Raw genomic sequence first — 11,348 nt, forward strand, 5'->3', positions numbered from 1 at the left:
AGGATTACACTTTACAAACTAGCATAAATCCCAGACCTATAAACACACACACATACAACTGTAGTTGGTTCACTATCTGAGCTATGCTCTTAATAAATCATTACCTAGGTTGTTGGTATGCTAATTTAGGTACACCATTAATATCCTGAAATACTTAGATGATTGTGGAAAGACGTATATATATATCATTTTCCCTGGGGGGTTCGGGGGGGTCACTGATGGCAAAAAACAAGACTCCCACAAGTCATCTCTTCACCTTATTAAGAGGTTAAAGATAAGATTTTATTAATTTTTTTAAAGATTTTATTTATTTATTTGACAGAGACACAGCGAGAGAGGGAACACAAGCAGGGGGAGTGGGAGAGGGAGAAGCAGGATTCCCGCGGAGCAGGGAGCCCGATGCGGGGCTCAATCCCAGGACCTTGAGATCATGACCCGAGTAGAAAGCAGACGCTTAACGACTGAGCCACCCAGGCGCCCCAAGATTTTATTTTTTTAAAATATTTTATTTACCTGAGAGAGTGAGAGAGAGAGAGAGAGATCACAAGCAGGGGGGAGGGGTAGAAGGAGAAGCAGCCCCCCGCCCCCCGCCCCCCCCCGCTGAGCAGGGAGCCCCCGATGCCACCGACCCAATCCCAGGACCCTGGGATCAGGACCTGAGCTGAAGGTAGACGCTTAACCGACTGAGCCATCCAGGTGCCCTAAAGATAAGATTTTAAACACCAGCTTTGCCAAAGACCAGAGTGCTTTCATTTACTTCAAGAGGTGTCTTCCACTTTCTTAAAAAGAAAAATTAAAAAAAAGAAAAAAGAAAAATTAACCCAAATTCATTTTAATATAAAGGCTAATAGATTCCACTGGGTAAATGCAAATCCAAACTACAATGAGCTACCGCTTCACCCCCATTAGGATGGCTACTATCAAAAAACAAAACAAGGATGTAGAAAAATTAGAACCCTGTACTCTCTTGGTGGGAATGTAAAAATGGCGCAGCCCCCGTGGAAAGCAATATGGAAGCTCCTCAAAAAATTTAATATAGAATTACCATATCATTCAGCAGTCTACTTTTGGATGTATACCCAAAACAATAGAAAGCAAGATCTTAAGAGATATTTGTACACCCCCGTTCAGAGCAGTATTATGCACAATAATTAAAATGTGGAAGCAACCCAAATGTTCATCAATGGATGATTGACTATTATTCAGAAAGGAAGGAAATTCTGACTTATGCTACAACATGAATGAACTTGAGAAAACTATGCCATGTAAAATAAGCCAGTCACAAAAAGACAAATACTATATGATTCCACTTATATGATGTACTTAGAGTAGTCACATCACAGAGACAGAAAGTAGAATGGTGGTTTCCAGGGGCTGGGGGGGGGGAAGACACTTAACTGACTGAGCCACCCAGGAGCCTCCCCCCACCCTTTTTAAAAGATTTTATTTATTTATTTATTTATTTGAGAGAGACAGAGAACATAGATTACTTAAAAATAAAATCTTAAAAAAAAAAGTAGAGATTGAAACAACCTAGAAGACATCTTTTGTTTGTCCCACATGATGTGTATTTGTTTATTTAAATTAAAGCTACATTTGATTGTCACAGGGCAGCAATCATCTTAAGCTGAATATTGTTCCCCCGTCCAGGTGAGACCTGCATTCTCACTACTCATTTCCTTACCTGCCTGACCACTCTTAATGTATGAATTTGCTACCCTGCCTTAAAACATCCAAGAAATTGGACAAATATTTATGGGTGGGAGTGAGGTTGGGGTAGGGAGGCTACGGTCAGACTACACACACAGAGCTCTCACAGCTCCTCAACCAGACCACAAGTCATGGTGCTCATCTCTGGCTACACTGTTTACTCCTCAAACCCAGCCATAGTCCCACTGAATACTCTGTTACCTAAAGACTACATTGTGAAGTTAATGTCTAACAACTTCTATGATAACATAAATATGAGAAGAAAGAGATGAATAAAATGCTTAACTTAGACAAATAAACATATCTAAAACAAACAAATAGAAAATATGTCAATTCAGTCCTTGTTTCTGTGATTGGTCAAGAAGCCAGAGGGGCGCCTGCATGGCTCTGTCGTTACGCGTCTGCCTTCAGCTCAGGTCATGATCTCAGGGTCCTGGGATCGAGCCCCGCATCAGGCTCCCTGCTCAGCGGGGAGCCTGCTTCTCCCTCTCCCGCTCCCCCTGCTTGTGTTCCCTCTCTCGCTGTGTGTCTGTCAAATAAATAAATAAAATCTTTAAAAAAGAAAAAAAGAAGCCATAATTGTTTGTCTAAAACAAGCAAATAGAAAATATGTCAATTCAGTCCTTGTTTCTGAAATTGGACAAGAAGCCATAATTGATATTTAGGAACTGCTTCCACTACTCATTCTGTATTTCCCCTGCCCTTAGCCAGAATCTCAGATAGTCAAGGTTCTTTACCTGGTAAAGTGACCCAAACTTCATTTCTGACTCAAGGTCTGAGTTCTCAATTGCCCCACCTTTTTTTTGGTGCTACATGTTTCTATTACCATTTACTATAAGGCATGGAAGTACTAAGTGGTGCCCAGAGAATCCCCTGGGTTCCAGAAATAGCTCTCCAATCCCAGTGTGCACCAGCAGCCCAAATTTCCTCTAGGTTATCAGGATCAATCACACCAGCCAGCTGAGTAATCCTTGAACCTCTTGGTTCCCAGATGACCAAGTGATAGTCTCATCTTCCAGTTCAATGGAACAATTGTGTTCGCTGGTAGAAACATTCTCCCTCTGGGAAATAAGTCCTTCAAACCAGCAGAGCTCAAAGTTGCTGAGAGAAACAAAAATTCTGTGAGGGGGTTATTAGGTGTAATAGTGAAAGAGCCACGCTACTTCCACCCCATGACATCTGAATCCTATACTCTGGCTGTGGGGAAGACGACACCATATAATGGTCTCTGATTCAAAGCATCTATTGGCATCTGGTAAGACAGAGCTCCGTTCTTCCAGTGTTGTCTCCCAACTGTTGCTGTGAGTCTTCAGTAAGCCCTTCCATGTTTCAAATAGGCATCTGCTTCTAGGTGATGGAGTATATGGTAAGACCACTTAATTCCATGAGCACAAGCCCATTATTGCACTTTCTTTGCTATGAAGTAAGTTCCTTGATTAGACAATGCTATAGGGAATGCTACAACTATGGGTAAGGCATTCTGTGAATCCACCAAAGGTGGTGCTGGCAAAGTATTATGAGCAAAGAAGGCAAATCCATGGGGCGCCTGGGTGGCTCAGATGGTTAAGCGTCTGCCTTCGGCTCAGGTCATGATCTCAGGGTCCTGGGATCGAGTCCCGCATCGGGTTCCCTGCTCAGTGCAGAGCCTGCTTCTCCCTCTCCCTCTCCCTCTGCCACTCCCTCTGCTTGTGCTCTTCTGTCTATCTCTCTGTCAAATAAATAAATAAAATCTTTAAAAAAAAAAAAAGAAGGCAAATCCATGTCCAGAATATGACTATTCCAGGGAGGACAAATCTATACACCCCCTGTGATGAAAGAGGTCCAATATAATGAACCTGCCATCAGATGTCTGGCTGGTTCTCCCAGGGAATAGTACATATCAGGGACTCAGTGTTGGGCTCTGCTGCTGAGATGTTAGCATTCAGCAATTGTATTAACCAGATCGGCCTTGATGAGAAATCTATGTTGTTGAGCTCATTCACAGCCTCCAGGCCTACCAACATGACCACTTGGTTCAAGAGACCATTGAGCAAGCACTGGGGTGAACAGGGAAAGAGGCCTTTGGTGGGCATTCACCATCTGAGCCCATTCTCAGCATTTTGTTCACACATCTCTTCCCCAGACTTCCTTGCCACCAGTCTTCCAATCTTGTTCTTTCTGGTCTCTGACCATCCAGCCAAACCGTTAGTAACTGCCCTTGAAGCAGGGTAGTCTGTACGTCTGGCCATTTCTCACTCCAAAGAGTAGACAACCAAATGTACTACCCACTAAGACTAGTCTTTTTCCTTCAATGAGAGAAGTTTCCTTCACCATTGTCCTTCAGTGACACTCCTGAGGGAGCCATAATGCTATAGCTTTTCACTTTTGAAGTTTGTTTATTGATTCATTTAAAAAGAATTTTTTTTAAGTAGGCTCCACACTGGGCTTGAACTCATAACCCTGAGATCAAGACCTGAGCTGAGATCAAGAGTCTGACACTTAACTGACTGAGCCACCCAGGTGCCCCTATTTATTTTTTTAGTAATCTTTGCACCCAATGTGGGGCTTGAACTCACAACCCCAAGATCAAGAGTCACATGCTATTCCGATTGAGACAGCCAGGTGCCCCTTTAGCTCTTCACTTTGGGGTGGTACCAGCATATAAACCAGACTGAAGTTTGTTTGTTTGTTTCTAATTCCGTTGACTGGTCGTGCATCGAGGAAGAGGGGGCAATGCAACTGGAGCAGTGTCAAAGGATCCTGGGCCACCTGCTCTTACAAGTTACCTTCTGGACCTGTTCAAGCTTGGTTCTTTATATACAGCTTCCATTAACGGTAAAATGCTGTTGTGTATACCCAGTCTTATCGCTAGGTGGATGAAACAACAGCTGGTCCATGATGGGAAGCTCAGGTCCCATAGTCACCTGATGTTCTCTAATCTTTTCCTGCTTAGCTCACTCAAGGGAGCTGAACGTTCCACCCTGGCCCATAAGCCAGGGCTGTGGATCACACATGATTTCTGAAGGCAGGAGACAAATTAGGGGAGCAGAATAAAATGTGAGTTAGGGAGTCAGAAGGGCCTAAAGTTTTAAGGGAGTTTTTTAACCCCTCTGAACCCCTCTCAATTTATTAAATGGGTGTGATATTGTATAATTGTTAATGAGAATCAAGGTGTGATCTTGACATTTATATTAAGAAATACATCTTTGGTCTTCATCCTGTTTCTGGCATAGAGCTCCAAAACTCTTGGAATTTCCTAATTGATGAGAACAATAAAGATGTCATTTGATATGTTAGTGAGGTGACATGTGGAAAGCCCCTAGATAACCTAAAGATGGTGCTGGATGCCAGGAGAAGCATCCGTGTGATTAGAGATTTGGAACTTTCTGTCCCATCCCCCTGACCTCCAGGGAGGGGAGGGGGGCTTAGAGGTTGGATCAATCACCAATGGCCAATGAGTTAACCAATCATGCCTGTGTAATGAAGCCTCCATAAAAACTTAAAAGGATGGGGTTCAGAGAGCTTCTGGGTTGGCAAACACTTGGAAATGTGGGGAGAATGGTGCAGTTGGAGAGGGCGTGGAAGCTCCTGGCCCTTTCCCCATACATTGCCCTCTATATTCTATCTGGCCATGCTAAAGGTCTATCCTTTCATAATGAGCCAGTAATCTGGTAGGTAAAATGTTTCTCTGTCAGCTGCTCTAGCAACTTAATCAAATCCAAGGAGGGGGTTGAAACCTATGACCTATAGCAAGTTGGTCAGAAGCACAAGTGAAAACCTGGACCAGCAATGGACATCTGAAGGGGGTGGGGAGCAGTCTTATAGGATTAAACCCTTAACCTGGGGGGTCTGACATTATCCCCAAGTGTTAGAATTGAGTTGAATTGTAGGACACCCATGTAGTGTTAGAGAATTGCTTGGTGGTGTGGGAAAACCATATACACACAAACACAAACAAGTTGGAATTAGGAGCTGAACCCATACAAGAGAAATACTGAATGTCAGATTATTAGATTGGAGTTAGAATAAAAAGAGTTATTGCTGATTCAGAAAAACCTTCAATAACAGCTTCCTCCCTTATAAAGTGCTTTGGGGTCATCTAGAAGATTTTACTTTTTTTTTTCTTAGAGAGAGAGCATGCGGGAGGTGGGGGGCAGAGGGAGAGGGAGAGAGAGAATCCTAAGCAGGCGTGAGCCCAGTGCAGAGCCTGACATGGGGCTTGATCTCATGACCCTGAGATCAAGATCTGACCCGGAATCAAGAGTTGGAGGCTTAACTGAATGAACCACCCAGGTACCCCCTTTTTAAAATAATTAATTAATTAATTTTTTTAGAGGGGGAGAGAGAGAGAGGTGGGGGAGGGGCAGAGGGAGAAGGAGAGAGAATCTTAAGCAAACTCTATACCGAGCTAGAGCCCGATGCAGGGCTCGATCTCACAACACTGACTGTGACCTGAGCCGAAATCGAGAGTCGGATGCTTAACCAACTGAGCCACCAAGGTGCCCCTGGGGTCATCTAGAAGATTTTAAATCAGATCTTTCTTTCTAGTCCTGAAGCCCTCCTAATACTCACCATGTAATTTAGTGTATTCTTCTCTTAGAAAAATGAAATTGACAAAATGACTATTAAGAAATTATACTGGGGTATCTAGGTGGTTCAGTCCATTAGGCATCAGACTCTTGATCTCAGCTCAGGTCTTGATCTCAGGGTTGTGAGTTCAAGGCCCACTTTGGGCTCCATGCTGAGCAAGGAGCCTACTTTAAAAAAAAATTATACCAAGATAAGATTAACAAGTCTGGGGATCTAATGTACAGCATAGTGATAATAGCTACTAATACTGAATCATATACTTGCATGTTTCTAAGAGAATAGATGTTAAATGTTCTCACCATTAAAAAAGAAATGGTAACTATGTAATGAGAAGAGGATGTAGCCAATACTATGGTGCTCATCACTTTGCAATGTCTCAAATCAACAGGTTGTATACTCTTATATAAACTTATACAATGTTATGGGTCAATTATATCTCCAAAAAAGCTGGAAAAAAGGAAGTTAAATCAAAATCTATGTTCTATATTCCTTTCCAGAAGACAGTTTTTGTGTATTGAAATAAATGGAACATGAAATGCTTGCAAAGTCCTTGTGAGAAATTACAGCTAAAGAGCAGTGTCTTGTCCATTGAGCCAGGCTCCATCAAGATAGTAGTTTTCACTGGCTTTCCTCACTCCTGGTTAGTCATGCTCAGGAAATAAAAGGGATCAGAACACTTCCTTAGGAAGCAGTTACCCAGTGTAGAAGAAGCCAAATGGGTATGCTTCCCCCACAAAAGTAGGATGTCTGGGACTGAGCAAATGTGTCTGTACACACACACACACACATACACACACAGTGAGAGACAGAGAGCAATCTCATAAGCAGAGGGTTGATTCTCGCGTGTGAATGTTGTCTAGTATTGCTTTAAGGTAAAACAATGATTCAGCAGAATCTGACTCACTTAAATCTCTTTGCTTATTCTAAAAGAACCACAAGTTAGGAATGGTCTGGAGAAGGAACTCACCCCTGTTTTTGGCAAGACCTAAAACAGGCATCAAACCAGACCTGGTTTTAATTCCTGCTGTAGCTCTCTGTGAACTAGGACAAATGACCTGACCTCAAAACCTTGAGTTTGGTTAAGTTAATATCTAACCTATGGTGCATTTCAAAGAAGACATTGAGAATATGTGTAAGCCATGTCACTAGGCACTTGGCACAGAGTAGAAGTCCTATCCATGACAGTGCCTCATCATTCGCTACCTCCCTCCCTTTTCCTCTCTTTTCAGTTGAAGGAAGTAGAGGAACTTCTCCCCCAGCACCCTCGGGGAGAAGGACCTAACTTACTGTGCGCTGGTCTGGATCTCAGTCTATCGCTGTCTGCTTCACAATTCAGACACCATCACAAGGCAGACATGGTCCTTTTGTCCTGCAAAGGCTTTCCTTCCTAGGCATTAAATGTGGCTCCCAGCTGAGCCCCCCTCCCCCCCAAATCCTGCTATTTATCTTGTGGTCCCTCTCTGAGTGCCCCGCACATGGTAAAGACTTAAAGCTTAGCTGGAAGCTTTGGGGGTCTCTTTTAGAGAGAAAAGGTGTGGAAGCAGAAGAAAGAGTCCTGAATCTTCAGGCTAGTGCTGGGCCTGGCTTTCCAAAGGCTTAGGGCAATAGTTCCTAATGCCCTCAGTCCAGTGCCCCTTTTTTCCCTCCTGAACAATATTCATATGCAATATAAACTAGATACCTACTTTCGAAAAGTGAATCTAATGCTCTCTCTAACTATATTGTAAAGGTGAAATAAAAGATTAGTTTGTAATAAAATGGAAAGTATTTTAAGCAACTGAGCCACCCAGGCACCTCTAAAATGGAAAGCATTTTAACATGTAATGTCAGGTACGACTACACATATCATATAGTAGTCAGAGCCTTGAACTTAGTACAGAATCCTTGTGAGCGCAACAGCAAGAGCTGCACGTGGACGGGTATCGGCAGCTCGGGTACCCCAAGTAGCAGCGTCTTTGACGACATGGGTTTCTGAAATGGTAAGCAACTCTTGGTGGAAGTTCTGAACAAAGCAAATGATAAGTTCCTTCAATCTACGTGTTAGTTGCATTTCTGGGGGATTCAGTGTTTGAAATGGTTCAAAAAATACTTTGTGTTCGTATGTAAAATGAAGCGGAGTCCTAGGCTCCCTTGATTAAGAGGTTTTTCATCTACATTGGTATCCGGTGGGACTTTTGAAAACACATGTAGGATGTGGGACATTTTGTGCAACACTGTCCTGATCATTGCAGTACGCCTAGCATCTTTGGCCCCAAGACATGAAATAATACCAGGAGACCCTCCTCCATGCCCACCCAACCCCCCAACGTATGCAGATAACCAAAAATTACCCTCACGGATTTCCAAAACATCCCCTAGAGGGCAGTACGTCTCCCTGTTGAGAAGTGGCTGAGGGGACTAAATGTGACCAGGAACCCTCCCATGAGTTAAGGAAGAGTTTGGTTTCCTTTCATGATGCCCGCATCTACTCAGCCTTAGACCTCATGTGAGTCTATCGACCCTCCCTCTAGGCCCACATATCAACCCTACCTCCCAAGTTCTGAGGCCCACTTCTCTATCCATTCCACTTCATCCAGCACCAGGGGAGGCAGTGGATGAGATCAGGCACCAGTAGAATTCTAGGAGGAGTCTGGCAGAGCAGGCAGGTCAAGCCAGATCTGGTCCTTCCCTGGAAGGAGGGGGGCCAGAGAGGATCCAGATCTTACCTGTGTGGGCCACAGGAGACCAAGTAGGCATGCCTGAGCTCAGCTAAGGGAATCTCTGCTCTCAAACTTGGCTGGACAACATCAGTGCCTTCCAAGCTGTCTGCCTTCACTCATCCTGTCCCTTATCAAGGTGGTACAAGGAGCACAGATTCTGAAGCCAGATTGCCTGGGTTCCGGTCCTTGCTCAACCATTCACTTTGCTTTGGGAAGGATATTTAATCTCTCTGTGCCTCAGTTTCTTCATGGGTAAAATGGGGATAATAGTATCTATGTTATATGGTTCTAAGAATTCAATGAGTTAATTATATAAAAGTGCTTAGTACAGTGTCTGGCATGTAGTATTTTGCAAATCTTAGATATGATTATAGTCATCACCATTCATGCCCTTGAGGGAGCATTAGGTTAGGGAGTTACCCCAAGTTGGGGGATGAGCATTCCTAAGGACGCTCACTATGATGAAACTGAAGCTGACAGAGTTACGTGTGAGTAAGAATACTTGCAGCTAATCTAGCAGAGATGGCTCCCTGGTTTCATTCTTGAAGATCTAGGTGACTGGTAAGGTCTAGGCTGGTAAGATCTAGGTGACTAGGTAAGATCTAGGCTGGTAAGATCTAGGTGACTTGGTAAGATCTAGGCTGGTAAGATCTAGGTGACTGGTAAGATCTAGGCTGGTAAGATCTAGGTGACTAGGTAAGATCTAGGCTGGTAAGACCTAGGTGACTGGTAAGATCTAGGCTGGTAAGATCTAGGTGACTAGGTAAGATTTAGGATGGTAAGACCTAGATGACTAGGTAAGATCTAGGTGATAAGATCTAGGTGACTAGGTAAGAAAGGCCAATTACTATCCTCATCATCATCACCATCATCATCATCATCACACTAAGCGAAAAATAGAATGCTGGATGGAAGAGGGAGGGCTGTGGATGCCAATGCTGGATGGAGGAGGGACGTGGTCAAGCAGGGAATAAGGAAGCGTTTCCTGCAGCCTTGAGAAAGGGCTTACTTTCTGACCATCTATGGACTGTGAGTCTCTGCCTTTGTAGATCTCAAGTCTAGTTGCTACCCGAACAACCAGAAAAGAAACAAACCTCCTGACCTCCAAACCCTCAGTCTTCAGAGGCACAGGAAGCAGAGGTGCTGCATTTGGAGAGAAGATGGTGAAGAACAGGAAGGAACAGCTCACTGGAGAGTGATTCCCGTAAGGGCTGAGTCTCAGGGACCAAGTACAGCAGGAACAAAGTCGCTCCCAAGAATAGCCACACACCCCCCACCCCCACAAACAACCCCAGAAATAAAGGAAACACAGCAAGGAGAAGAGGGGCAGAGAGAGGCAGAAGTGGGCAGGAAGGGCAGCTCCCCAAAAGGACATTAGAGCAGGAGTCAAGTGCAAGAGAAAGAGACGGACATGGGAAAGCTGCCTCTATACTAGGGCCAGATCAAGGAGAGGTCAAGAGTCCTTCCCAGCAAGGACTTCAAGTCCCTGAAAGTGGGTTGTCCTGGGAAGCAGAATCCTTGTCCCCTTTAGCTGCCTGAATTTCTCCCAAAACCTTCACCCTCAAGTCTGGGCTCTGGGAACATATTCCGAAGTATTTCCCCTGCTCAGATCTCCAGACCTCTTCCACTTTCATCAGGGCTATCCTCCCAGCTCGACACCCCTCCCTACACAGATGGAAAAGCACCGAAAGGCATGTCAGTGATAGACATGTGATAACTGAATTTGCTTTTTTCCCCTTGACTGTTTCTGCCTGTCTCTTCTGTTAAGCCACGTATTAGAAGAGCACTCACCAGTCCCCAAAGACTTGCAGTCTTTGCTCCACAAAACAAAGTACCCAAGAACAATTCCTTACTGACCAATACTCCAGGATTGTGTCTCCAGCGTCAGGAACCAGAGGGACAGGGAAGAGAAACAGGGCTCTAGGGCCCTAAGCAAGAGATCCCAGCCCAAGCCCAGGGTCCCAAGGAGGAGCTACAGGAGAAGAGGGTCAATTCGAGCGCCGCGCAGTAGAAGTAGGACTGGCAGAGAGAAACTAGCTTTGAGAACCTTTACTGAGAACTACCACTGGCTCCGCGAAAGATGCCCAAACGCTTCTGGTTAGAACCATCTTTCCCAAATCTACAGACGGTATTTTTGCTACAATGCCCTTTCTTTTAAAAGACGTCTGAGGGCAAGTGTAATGCTTCTAGAGCAAGAAATGGTGAAGGGGAAAAACATTTCAGCACCGTGCTCCAGATCAATGTGGCAAAAAAACCAATAGGCAGATAACCGTCCAAGCAGCGGAGTCAATAGGAGAGGGCTGGTGGCAAACCCTGCCGTTGGCTTAGCACCCCCCGCTCTCGGAAGCCCAGATCACCGGGAACAGGGAG

Source organism: Phoca vitulina, unplaced genomic scaffold (assembly GCF_004348235.1).
Source record: "Phoca vitulina isolate PV1807 unplaced genomic scaffold, GSC_HSeal_1.0 scaffold97, whole genome shotgun sequence".
NCBI lineage: Eukaryota > Metazoa > Chordata > Mammalia > Carnivora > Phocidae > Phoca > Phoca vitulina.